This window comes from Dama dama, chromosome 11 (assembly GCF_033118175.1).
Source record: "Dama dama isolate Ldn47 chromosome 11, ASM3311817v1, whole genome shotgun sequence".
Lineage (NCBI taxonomy): Eukaryota > Metazoa > Chordata > Mammalia > Artiodactyla > Cervidae > Dama > Dama dama.
Window position 1 is genome coordinate 58609308 of NC_083691.1, and position 13944 is coordinate 58623251.

Sequence of the window (13944 nt, forward strand, 5' to 3'; positions counted from 1 at the left end):
CTCTGGGAAGAGGAGCAGAAGCGTGTTGTCTGGAGACAGATAAGGAAAAAGCCAAGGATATGCTCCTCTGGTGCAGGTGGGCTGCCTCCCAGGAGCAGAGTGTGCTCAGAGTCTCTGCTGCTCTTCAAAAAAGCTTGTAGGACCCCCGCGGGACTTTAAAATTGCGCATAGGTAATTTGTGCTGGAGAAGACTCTTGAGAGTCCCTTGGACTACAAGGAGATGAAACTAGTCAATCCTAAAGGAAATCAAGCCTGAATATTCATTGGAAGGACTGATACTGAAGCTGAAGCTCCAATACTTTGGCTATCTAATGTGAAGAGCCAACTCATTGGAAAAGACCCTGATGCTGGGAAAGATTGAGGGCAAGAGAAGAGGATGACAGAGGGAGGATGAGATGGTTGGATGGTATCACCAACTCTACGGACATGAGTTTGAGCAAACTCTGGGAGATGGTGAAGAACAAGGAAGCCTGGCATGCTGCAGTCCAAGGGGGTTGCAGAGTTGGGCATGACTCAGTGACTGAATAACAACATACATTATTGGGATGGAAAAGTCCCAGATAGCTAAGTTAGGAATGATAGGGACATTGCTCTCCAAGGGGACTCAGGGGCCAGGGTGAGGACTCAGATGGGGCAGATGATGCAGGTGAGACAGGTGTGGGCATCCTGACTGCAGGCTGGGGTGGAGTGAACCTTCAAGGGCTCCTCCCTCCTTCCAGGGACCTACAGACCTCACTTTGGGGAACTTAACATTCCCTTGGGAAACAACTACTCTACAATCACAGGACTGCTCTATTACTGCAAAAAAAAAAAAAGGGTAAGAGTGTGTTTCGAGGGTAGGACATATGGATCATAATTAGAATTAATGAGTAAAAATTCCAGTGTTAGTCTGGGCAGCACGAGGATTCATTACAGATTTGATGAAAGAGATTCGAGTTCATTAAAAGTTAAATGTTCTCATTCCTCAGGATGTTGCTCTCAGTTAGTGAGATGAGGGTCTCCATTCTCCAGCGCGTCCTGCCCGGGATCCCTGGGCTGAAGCTAAAGCAGGTTAAGTACTGTTTCATCTTCCCGTGCCCCAGCCATCCTAGAAGCCGTGCTCAATTTCCACGATGAAACCTCTTTAATCCTCTCTGTTTCCCCTCAGGCTGGCTGCGGGCTCTCAACCCTGTGAATTTTTAATTAAGCTTGAGCTGGTGATGCACATGCAGTTCTACAGTCCCTGAGACCCAAGTGGCTTTTCTGCACCTCTTTGGATGGCCTTTTCCAGCAAGGCTTGGGGTGTAGTTCTCCAAGAGATGAATGTACAGAAGAGGGCTCAGGGTAGAGAAAGAAAGAGAGGTGGTTATCATGGTCAAAGGCCCTGGGACGAAGCCAGTTCTCTTCTCTGCTGGTTATTTGCAGGCACCCGACTTCATGGTCCCATTTTCTGCCTCCATTGTGCTTTGAATCCCAGGATCTAAGCTTTCTAGGCTCCATCGCTTGTCCCTTGGCCTCTTGACCTCTGGTTAGCTCTGGGGTCAGCAGGGTAGGACGGTGGGCAGTGGCTGAGAGTCTCTGGCACCAAGTTCTCTCAGGGCCTCACTCCCTCTGCTGACCCATCAGCTCCCCAGATGCCAGTCACCATGGGAAACCCCTCCACAATCCCTGAATAGCTGTTTAATTAAACTCACTTCACTTAGGCTTTATGATTGGGCCATCTGTTTCCTGCCAAGACCCGAGCTGATAAGAGTCTGGTTTTAGCGGTGTCATCTATTTGTCTCTGGGTCTCCCCACCAACTGACGAGTTCCCAAGGACAATGACTCTGACCTACTCATCCATGTGTCCCAGGATCTAGAACATGGGCTGGCATCCACAGGCATTCAACGTATACATGACAAATGAAACACGCAGCTGCTAGGGAGTGTCTGCATGTGGTGCTGAATTTCAGAGAAACACTGAAGCTAGTCAACATATGCAGACTAGGAAACAAGAGTGGAGACTATGATTGAGAAAGAAATATTTACCACTGTGCTATTTCACAATCACTAATGTTTTTTTAAGATTTATTTTTCTTTTGAGCTTTTAATTTTGTTTTGGAGGGTATAACTGATTGGGTTTCCCTGGTGGATCAGATGGTAAAGAATTTGCCTGCAATGCAGGAGACCTAGGTTCGATCCCTGGGTTGGGAAGATCCCCTGGAGGAGGGCACTCCAGTATTCTTGCCTGGAGAATCCTCATGGGCTAAGGAGCCTGGCGGGCTACATTGCATGGGGTTGCAAAGAGTCAGACACAACTGAGCGACTAGGAACATAGCCGATTAACAATGTTATGATAGTTCCGGTGAACACCTCAGGTACTCAGCGATACATAAACCTGTGTCCATACTCCCCCACCCCCCTCCCATCCAAGCTGCCACGTAACATTGAGCAGAGTTTCCTGTGCTATACAGTAGGTCCTTGCTGGTTATCCATTTCAAATATGGCAGCGTGCACATGACCATCCCAAACTCAGCATCCCTTGTATGTGGTGCCTAAAAAGAAAAGATACAAATTAACTTACAAAACAGAAAGAGATTCAGAAAACAAACTTATGGTTGCCATGGATGGGGGTTGGGGAGGAAAGGAATAGTTAAGATTTTTTTTTTTTTTTGATGTGGATCATTTTTAAGATCTTTATTGAATTTGTTACAATATTTTTAATGTTTTGGCCAAGAGGCATGTGGGATCCTAGCTCCCTGATCAGGGATGGAACCTGCACCCCGTGCATTGGAAGGCGAAATCTTAACCACTGGACTGCCAGGGAAGTCCTGTCACTAACTGCTTAGGCCAAGCCCTTTTCCACTCCAGACATGAAAGTCAAGACTCTACAACCTACTAGCCTCTCCAACCAACTTCACAGACTCTCACCTGAAGATACTGGATAAACGTATGAAACAGAAGCCAAGGCATACAGAACCTAGGGTGGGTTTGGACAACAAGCCCACCATTCTGGATGCTTTCAGCCATTAACAAGATATTCCATTTCTAGGGGCTTAAACAATAAAGTTCATTATTTGTTGTTGTTGTTCAGTCACTAAGTGGTGTCCAACTCTTTGTGACCCCATAGACTGCGGCATACCAGGCTTCCCTGTCCATTACCAACTCCTGGAGCTTGCTCAAACTCACGTCCATTGAGTTGGTGATGTCATCCAACCATCTCATCTTCTGTCATCCGCTTCTCCTCTTGCCCTCAATCTTTCCCAGCATTGGGGTCTTTTCCATTGAGTTGGCTGTTTGCATCAGATGGCCAAAGGATTGGAACATCAGTTTCAGCACCAGTCCTTCCAATGAGTATTCAGGACTGATTTCCTTTAGGACTGACTGGTTTGATCTCCTTGCTCTCCATTATTATCTCACACAAAATTCTGGAGGCTCAGGGTCTTCTCTGATGCCTCATAAAGTTGACATTTATCCTTGCTGCCCCCCAAACCCCCACATTTGAGGGCCACCACATGACAGCCACAGGTCCAGGGGCCACCTTCACACCAAAGACAGGGAAGGAGGTTCTTCTCACATGCCTGGTTTTCTCGGCAAGGTCTCAGCATACGAACCCCCTTTTCCATTGGCCTCAATTGGCTCTCAGGCCCATGACCTGGCCACAGAGAGGGTGGGGAACAAATGTCTGGTGTTTTCAGGCTCCATGATGAGAAGCGATCACCACCAGCAAGAAGAAGGGGCTGAGGAAGGACTGTTGGGTAAACAACTAAGAGTGTTGGGAACACAGACCAAAGATGCAGTCGAGCACAGGTGCCAGATTTCTGAGGGCTGCACACACGCTTCATTGAGAAAGTTATCTGATGGACGTACTCACCTCCGTTCTTCATGTGGGTTGACTTATTTGAGCAGAGAAGCCACGCTGACTTCAGCCTGCCCCTCCGGGAGATGCTCTGTTGACGGCCATGTCACAGAGAAGGACAGGTGACAAGCGAATGTTTTGAGGGGCTTTAGGAGGAGACACACAGATGAAAGTTGCCATGGGTCCTAAACATACACACACACCTTTGCATCTGATGCGATTCTCACTCTATTCCCAGCTGTATTTTCATGGTTTATTACATTTATTTGCATTTTATGGTAAAGGCATCTGACACACCAGAAAAGTCAATATTTGTCAGTAATTCTGCTGTAGGTCTCCTTTTGCCAAAGTGCTATTTAAGCAAAAAAAGACACCTCTGGGTTAAAGCTTAGGGTAGAATATGTCATGAAAGTCTATGCTGTGTGCTTAGTTGTGTCTGACTCTTTGTGACCCCGTGGACTATAGGCAGCCAGGCTCCTCTGTGCATGGGACTTTTTTAGGCAGGAATATTGGAGTGGGCTGCTATTTCCTTCTCCAGGGGATCCTCCCAACCCAGGGATTGAATCTGGGTCTCCTGCATTGGCAGGTGGATTCTTTACCACTAGCGCCACTTGGGAAATTCAATCAAGAAAAGTGAGGTGCTAATATTCTCTTTTGATTAATGAAAAGATGTAAGCTTAAAAAAATTGTTTGAAAGAGGAGAGATCAAATATTTATCAAGTTCCAAATGTGAGTTAGTTGTAGTGAGGTGGATTAACCTAGAGCTTGTCACACAGAGTGTAGTAAGTCAGAAAGAGAAAAACAAATATCGTATATTAATGTGTATATGTGAAATCTAGTAAAACGGTACTGATGAATTTATTTGCAGGGCAGGAGTAGAGACACAGAAGTAGAGAACAGACTTGTGGACACAGTGAAGGAAGGAGAGGATGAGATGAATTGAGAACGTAAGATGTTATACACGACCACATGTGAAAGAGACAGCCAGTGGGAAGCTGCTGTATAGAACGAGGAGCTCAGCTCAGTGCTCTGCAGTGACCTAAGGGGCGATATAGGGACGGGTGGAATGGAGGCTCAAGAGAGAGGGAATATATGTACTCATAGAGCCAATACATACAGCAGAAACGAATGCAACATTATAAAGCAATTATCCTCCAATTAAAAATTAAAAAAGAATAAAAGAACATTGATCAAGTTCCTTCTGCAGGCTACATATTCTGCATATAATCTCATGGCCCCTTGCGTGGGGTGCGTACTGTGTGTATGTGTGTGATGTATTGTGTATATGGTGTGTATGTGAAGGCATGTATGTGATTGTGTGTGGGGGATATGTATCTATGGGGATGTGTGTGTGTGGTGTGTGTATGTGTGTGTATCCATGTGGGGTATGTGTGTGTGCTCTGTGTGTATGTGTGTGGTATGTATGTGTGGTGTGTGTGTGTGTGTATCTCTGTGTGTGTGCATCTGTGTGTGGTGTGTGTGCATCATGTGTGTATGTGTGTAGTGTGTGTGTATGTGTGTGGTGTGTATGTATGGTGTGTGTATGGTGCAGTGTGTGTGGTGTGTGTATGTGTGTGGTGTGTATGTATGTATGGTGTGTGGTGTTCATGTGTGGTATGTGTGTATGGTGGGTGCATGCGTATGGTGTCTGTATGTGTGTGGTGTGTGTGTATCTGTGTGTGGTGTTTGTGCATCATGCGTGTATGTGTGTAGTGTGTGTGTATGTGTGTGGTGTGTATGTATGTATGGTGTATGGTGTGTGTGTATGGTGTGTGTATGTGTATGGTGTCTGTATGCGTGTGGTGTGTGTGTATCTGTGTGGTGTGTGTGCATCGTGTGTGTATGTGTGTAGTGTGTGTGTGTGTATGGTGTGTATATGTGTATGGTGTCTGTATGTGTGTGGTATGTGTGCATCATGTGTGTATGTGTGTAGTGTGTGTGTATGTATGGTGTGTGGCATGCATGTGTGGTATGTGTGTATGGTGGGTATATGTGTATGGTGTCTGTATGTGTGTGGTGTGTGTGTATCTGTGTGGTGTGTGTGCATCATGTGTGTATGTGTGTAGTGTATATGTGTGTATGATGTGTGTGTATGGTGTGTGTATGTGTATGGTGTGTGTATGTGTATGGTGTCTGTATGTGTGTGGTGTGTGTGTATGATGCATGGGAGGATATGTACATGCGGGGTGTACGTGTGTGATGTGTAGTGAGGGGATTGCAAGCCCCTTTTTTCAGCGAGGGAGCTGACTCCAGGACAAATCCCACAGCTCACTGGTGATCGTGTCCAGATTGACATCCAGGTAGGGGCACAATTTTTGACCACCCCTCCCCAGACAGTGTGACTGCGTTACAAACATGTAACCTCACAGGAGCCCTCACACCCATGAGCCAAAAATCCCCTCTTCCTGAGGGTGGAAACCCCTTCCCTGAGCAATAGGGCGTCCCTGTGACTCAGATGGTAAAGAATCTGCCTGCAGTGCAGGAGACCCCAGTTCGATTCCTGGGTCATGAAGATCCCCTGGAGAAAGAAATAGCAACCCACTCCAGTATTCTGGCCTGAAGAATCCCACGGACAGAGGAGCCTGGTGGGCTACAGTCCACGGAGTTGCAAAGAGTCGGACACAACTGAGCGACTAATGCTTTCATTTTCCTTGAGCAATGAGCAGCCCTGGCAGGAATGACCACTTTCATGAAATTCTGTTGTTAAGTGCATGGCCTGTGGCACTGCAATGTCCTCAGGCCTGGCCTGTGTTGAGGAAGTCTCAGCCAGTTCGCTGACCCTGCATTTCCAGTGGTCGCTGGGAAGAGGTAGGCTCTCTTGGTGTGGGAGGTGCTCACATTTAATTATCACCCACCGACACTCCTCCAAACCATCCCTTTTCTGATTAAAATTCTACAGTTGACTTCCTTACATTCTTATTTAATTTTTTCTTAAAGGAGGATAAGAGAATGCAACCTGTCAGTACCTCAGGCTGCAAGTGAGAGCCCAGGTTCCTCTGCCCCCAGGCCCTTAAGTCTGGCTTCTCAGTCAGAGCCCAGCTCCAGTCCTGGGTCACTAGCCTGTCTGGGCTGTGTGGCCTCCTCCCATCTGGCAAGTCTCTCTAGGTATCAGTTTCCTCATTTATAGGAAGAAAGGGCTCACTCAGATGCTCTCAAAACTTGTCTCATGCTTTGAAATGCTTGATTCTAAGATTTGGGGAAAACAATAGCGTTTTCAGATCAGGGATCACTTCCAGATCACAACACAATCTGTCCCCACATGAACCAAAAGGAGTGTTTGGGACAGGATAGTTCCTTCAGCTCCAAGCGTGCCATCTCTGAGGTCGCATCTGCGATCTCTCCTTTCATGGGAGACTATTTATCTAGTCCTTGTGTGTCCTTGATTCAGTCTGGTATGAAATCTAAGAACACAGTAGTTATCAAGCCATGCTCAGGGACAGACCCAGCTATAATCCCTCCCTGAGAACAAATGAAGAGAACAAAATTAAGCAAGGAGATTTGTTAACCTCTCTACAAGGCTGTTTGCAAAAGAAAAAAAAATACATGTGAGAATTTTCCTCTAACTTACTTCTAAAATAGATCTGAATCAGTGGTTTCTTCCCCCAAAGGCAGAGCTGTAAGACGTTTCCCTACATCTCCTGTGCCTCTGTCCTGAGAACAGAGAGGTTGGCAGGTGTTGTGATCATAACCAGCAGACAGGGTACCAAGAGTACCTTAGGAACCCATTTCTACCATTCCCAACCTCCCAGGGTGTACTTACAATACACTGCACTTGTCATTGCTGTTGTTCAGTCGCTCAGCCATGTCCAACTCTTTGTGACCCTGTCGACTATAGCACACCAGGCTTGCCTGTCCTTCCCTATCTCCCTGAGCTTGCTCAAACTCATGTCCATTGAGTCGGTGATGCCATCCAACCATCTCGTCCTCTGCTGCTCTCTTCTCCTCCAGCCGTCATTCTTTCCCAGCATTAGAGTCTTTTCCAGTGAGTCGGCTATTGCCATCAGGTGGCCAAAGTATAGGAGCTTCACCTTCAGCAACAGTCCTTACCAACTGTGGCACTGGCCTGTGTTGAGGAAGTCTCAGGGTGGATGTGATAAACCTCTTAACACAATAGTTTTTAAAAAGTCTGTGCTGAACAATATGAATTGTGGGTTGTCACCTAATGTGCCTAGCAAATATTCCTGCCCAGACTGATTGTTCGAAGCCCTGATAACCAAGGCTGAGCCTTAATGACTCTGCCCTCCAGGCAGAAATGATTGAGTCAAAGAGGAAAATAAAAACTGAGCATACTTATTCCTCTTCACAACTTTACAGTGTTAACCATTTGCCCCAAGGATGAATCTCAGATAATTACACTGTTAACCACTTGCCCCCAGGATGAATCTCAAATAATTCCATGTGTAACTGTGACTGTTTAATAATTGGTTCTCTGTTTCTCACCATTGCCATGGAGATGGACATCTTGGGCCACAGTGCCAGAGGCATCTCCTGTCTAAATGCATTCTGATCATCAGTGCAATTCTTGCTGAGCCAGAGGCAAGCGTGGCTCGAACAGTGTGGTTGATGAGCCAAAGACTAGTGGTGTGCGTGCCATTCGAGTCCTTCAGACACTGTCAATGCCAAGGCGGTGACTTGAAAGGGCTTTCAGTCAGCGAGATGCTCCTTCAAACACAATCTGACTCAGAGAGCTTGTCCATCAAACAGAAAAGTGGAGAAGCTCAGGTTGAAGGTTGAAGCTCTGGGGAGAATGGCCAGGTTGGGGGAGGGGTTTGTTCCCTGGTTCCCTGGGGCACTTCTGCAGGGCCTGGGATGCTGAGATCGGAGGAGGTTAGCACATTCTGCCTTTGGTGCTCTGGGAGGGGCAAAAGAGAAAGCAACCAGCCCTGATTCACTTCTTAGCTAGAAAGGTTAGAAGTGACCAGTCTAATTTTCTGTTGTTCTTTTTAAAATTTATTTATTTTGAATTGAAGGATAATTGCTTTACAATATTGTATTGGTTTCTGCCATATGTCAGCATGGATCAGCCATAGTTATACACATATCCCCTTCTTACTGAACCTCCCTCTCACCTCTCACCCCATCCCATCCCTCCACGTTGTCACAGAGTGCCAAACCAGTCTATTCTTTTAATTTAATAAATCCACTAGAATATACACACACAGAAACAAAAGCAACATTTTAAAGACTGAATCACAAAGGGACTTCATTTAGAGACACCCAAGAGCTCAAGTTCGAAGTACAACTTAGAGGAAGGGTGGGGACAGAATGACAGGACAGAGATGTGTTAAATCTGGTTTATGCCAGCTAACGAAAGCTGCTCAACCTCCAGGAATTTTTCAGGACAACTATTCAACATTGACTTTATTAAAAATTAAACTATGTATCCAGCAATCACACCCCTTGGTATCTCTCCAAATGAGTTGAAAACACTCACACAGATGTTTATAGCAGCTTTTGTTATAATCACCAAAACTTGGAAGCCACCAAGGTAGGTGGTAAATAAATAAACTGTGATGCATCCAGACAATGGAGTTTGATTCAGCATGAGAAAGAAAAAGAGTATCAAGCCATGAAAAGACATGGAGGAAACCTAAATGTATGTTACCAAATGAAAGAAGCCAATATGAAAAGTATACATACTGTGGGGTTTCAACTCTATGAGGTTCTGGAAAAGACAAAACGATAGAGACAATAAGGCCAGCAGTCACCAGGGATTAGGGTAAACAGGCCAAGCAGAGGATTTTTAGGGCAGTGAGATTTCTCTGAATGATACTATAGTGGTGGGTATGTGTCATTATACATATGTTCAAACTTATAGCCTGGTGGGCTGCAGTCCATAGGGTCACAAAGAGTTAGCACAGCACATAGATTACATAGGGCTTCCCCGGTGGCTCAGAAGTAAAGAATCTGCCTGCAACGCAGAAGACGTGGATTTGATCCCTGGGTCGGGAAGATCCCCTGGAGGAGGGCATGGCAACCCACTCCAGTGTTCTTGCCTGGAGAATCCCATGGACTGAGGAGCCTTGCAGGCTACAGCCCATAGGATCGCAAAGAGTTGGGCATGACTCAGTGACTGATCACAGCACATAGATTATCCAACACCAAGAGTGAACACAAATGTAACAATGGACTCTGGGTGGTGATGTGTCCATGTATGCCCATCAGTTTTAATGAAGGCCCCGTCCAGGGTAGGATGCTGGTCACAGAGGAGCGTGTGAGTAGGTGGAGGCAGAGGACATGGGAAAATCTCAGTGCCTTTCTCTCAGTTTTACTCTGAATCTGAAAGTTCTCTAAAAAAGAAAGTTTATTCAAAGCTAAACTGTAGTGTTGTATGAAAGAAGAGGTTAGCACTCTCCTCGACAAGGATGGAAGAGGTTCTCAGGCCTAACAGCTCACATACGGTTAAGGCATTGCCACCTACTTCATGGCATCTAACCACTGTTTTTTCCTTCTGCAGTTTTGAATGATCTGTGGCTAACTGTAGCATTAGATTTAAATCTGATCACAATGCAATTAATCGTGTATTACTATTTGGTAATTAAAAGATAGTACTAAAATTTTAAAAATTAAACTATAAATTTTAATTAATAAAATACATTAAATTAGAGGTAATAAACCTTCAAAAGTCACCACTTCTCCTTGTTTATCACATTTTACTTCTATCTATGTTCTCAAGTTTACTCACTTGTATCATATCCAAAGAGTAGAATTATTATGTATATTATGTATTGCTTGCTACTGGACTGCTCTTCCCAGCTCTGTGATAAGCGGCCTCAATTGGGTAGCTTGAAATTGCATTGGCTGTCAGGGGAATACTTTCACAATAGAAATCACTGTGTACAGGACTTTGCCCCAGGAGGGTTGGTTATTAAACACCACAGCATCGATAACATGTACAGGATGAGCTCAGATATTGGGATAAGTAACACGTGTACATCTGAGGATGCTCATCAAAGTACAGCTTTGGGGAAAGATGATGGAAACACAGATCTTCATATACGATTAAACCAAGTAATTCACTCCGAATGCCTCCAAAGACCTCTTTAAAATGGTTCCAAGGATTCTCTCTTTTGGAAGCCAGGAACCCTCACCAATTTGAAGAATTAAATCACTCAAATTTGAAGAAGAAACAGCTGCCTCAAGAGCAGCCCTCTTGCCGTCAGAATTACTCAGATCTCGTTCTGAGAGACAGAAGTTAATTGCCAAAGTGTTTACTGTAATTAAGTCTATCAGCATGGTTTTCTCCTGGTGAAAATAAAGATCGGTATATTGCATCTTCTGCGAAAGGAGTCTTTTATCTCCTGTAAATTAGAAATCTATGATTCTATGCAAGTTCTCTTCAAGACATGGCTTCCCCCCACCACCTCAAAAATATGAAGGATTTAAAAAAATTAGTATTGGCTACAATAGAGAAGCTGGTTGCAGGTATCATTAATTCACTGCAAGCACTATTGTATCCTGATACATCTCATCGAGGTTATTTAAGTGTGTCTGAAGAATATGTCTTTCACCAGCCTTTGCTTCCAGTGATAAACTATGAAATATTGATACAGCGGTATTATATACCCTCTATTATCTATCTATGTATCTACCATTTATCTGTCATCTATCATCTGTCTACGTATCTATCAATAATATATTACCTATCTGCTTATCTATCATATCTATCATCTATCCATCGTACCTATCATCTATCATATCTTAGTGTCACACTACAGTGGCAATAAAAAATAATTCTTTGAGGAGAGATAGGAGTAGAAATGGCTATATTTCAATGATAATAAAGACCACAGATTTTGGGTATGTATTTCCAGATATCTCACTATGTTTTATCTATATCAAAACTTGTTCTCTATATGGTACTTTAAAACCTGACTTCCTTCTGAATAATTTATTCCAGATATCTTTTTCAGGTCAATTGACCTTGGTTGCCACATTGGGAGGTGGGACAGGCAGGAATAGCCCCAAACTGGCACCTGGTGGCGTAACTCTTCACCTGCGGGCTTCACTGGAGTCCTCCATTGGTACCTCTTCCTGGCTCCGGCAGCAGCAGCTCCACATGGTGTGGCCTGGGGGTGGGGTGGGTTATGTGTGGGTGTGGCCTGGGGGTGTGCTGGGTTGTGTGTGTGTGTGTGTGTGTGTGTGTGTGTGGACACATGGCTCTGGGGCTGTGGAGGCGGGGCTGGCAGTGGAGAGACAGGGAGCAGCTGCAGGGCTGCCCCCATCTTCGGGCGCTGGCACAACGGCTGAGGAAGCTGAGCCCTTAGGTTGGAAGGTGGCCACCCAGGTCGACAGAGAGAGAGAGAGAAGGCTAGAACCTGTGAACCGTTGGCCTGGCTTAGAAATTAAACATTTAGACATGTGTTGAGTAAGTTTCCACCCCTCCTCCCCTGGACTGGAAAATACTATGGGGAGACAGACCTTGTCTGTCTAATTTTTGTGCAACTTGTCCTTTGGCAGCATTTGCAAACCAACTGAGAAATCATGTGTTTCTAGTGCCACTTTCAGACATGCAAGTTCACGTACAACCCTGGATTTCAAATACTTTGAATCACACTTGCCAGGCTATGAAGAGCTTTCAAACACAGTTGACCTTTGAATAACAGGCATTTCAACTGTGTGGGTCCATTTACACTTGGATTTTTTTTTTTTTCAGTAAATCTGTCCTACAGTCTATATGCTCCCCAGGCAGGTGAATGCAAGAATACGGCCCCTTGGATAAGAAGGGTCCTCTGTAAAGCTATCCTTGTGTTTTTCACTTCATGGGGTTTGGCACCCCTGACCCTTAGCTGTTCAAGCGTCAACAGTGTGCCGTGATTTCGCTCAGAGCTCTTTTGCTTTGTAAGGACAGTTGCTTTCTGTCTCTTTACACAGAGAGTGGTGTCCAGATTCAACAAGGCTGCAGGACCCACGTCTTACTCACCTGCCCTCCAGTTTCCTTCTTAATGTCCCCACCCTGCTCTATTTTATTTATTTTGATTTTGGTGCAGTGCTGTCCTTATTATAGCCTTTCTGAGGCTCTTGTGATCACAAGTTCTCTGGGTTGGTGTGGTGGGAATGGCTGGAAGCTGTTACTTCTGACCTCCATGCTGTTACTTTGCCTCATTGTCCCTGGCAGTCCTGTGACTCATGCAGACCACTTTACTCCTGAGTGCAAGTCTCTTCCTCTCTGGAGCCAGGTGACCCATGCCCTCCCAGATCCGCCCAAGGGGTGGAGCTTTCTCAGAAGAACCTCTCAGAAGGTGTAAGAAGCAGGTGGAAACTCCACTCCCTGCTCTGTGGTGACCTAAATGGGAAGGACGTCCGAAAAGGGGATATTTGTACATACACAGCTGACTCACTTTGCTGCATAGCAGAAGCTAACACAGCTCTGTAAAACACCTAAACTCTAATGTTAAAAAATGTACCATGAGCAAACAAAAATTAAAAAAAAAATAAAGAAGAAGAATTTTTCTTGAAACCAATGGCAGAAGGGGATGCTTAAAACACCATGACTTTCCTGGATCCCAATAATAATATCAGGCTTCCCAGGTGGCTCAGTGGTAAAGAATCTGCCGGCCAATGCAGGGGATGCGGGTCCAATCCCTGGGTCGCGAAGATCCCTTGGAGAAGGGAATGGCAACCTGCTCCAGTATCCTTGCCTGGGAAATCCCAGGGACAGAGGAGCCTGGTGGGCTACCGCCTGTGGGGTTGCAAAGCATCGGACATGATTGAGTGACTGAGCATGCACACACAACAACAATATTGAAATATTAACAAACAAATCTTGTTGACATTGAGTCCCTCGAGTCCTTCACTTCATCCCAGGTTACAGGTAGCAGCGTCATGGCAAGATCTGGTCCAGGCGGCTGGGACCTGGGGAGTTTATCTTCAGTCTCACCACCTTCTCCCCCAACCTAGGCTTCTTTCCTTCTTGACACCCAGACCTTCCTTCCTGGACTCCCCAAGGGCTGGCTTTCTGTCTTCATCTTTCTACCAAGTGGACAGATCCCACGTCCCTGTGTGGCTATGGCTGCCGTAAGGACAGCCCAACTAACTCAACTAAGGGAGGAGGAGAGGCCGGGAGTTTATGTGTAGCCCCATCCTCTCCTCAAGGTGTTAACTGACCACCGGCAGAGTGGACCCCA

The 13944-nt window shown here is 45.5% G+C and overlaps 1 non-coding gene across 1 annotated transcript; it reads left to right on the forward strand.

Annotated features, from left to right (window-relative positions):
* The first annotated feature begins 10141 nt into the window (after window positions 1–10141).
* LOC133065742 (U6atac minor spliceosomal RNA) lies at window positions 10142–10264 on the forward strand. The gene has a single exon (XR_009694998.1). It is a non-coding gene; the product is annotated as a U6atac minor spliceosomal RNA (small nuclear RNA).
* The last annotated feature ends 3680 nt before the right edge of the window (window positions 10265–13944 follow it).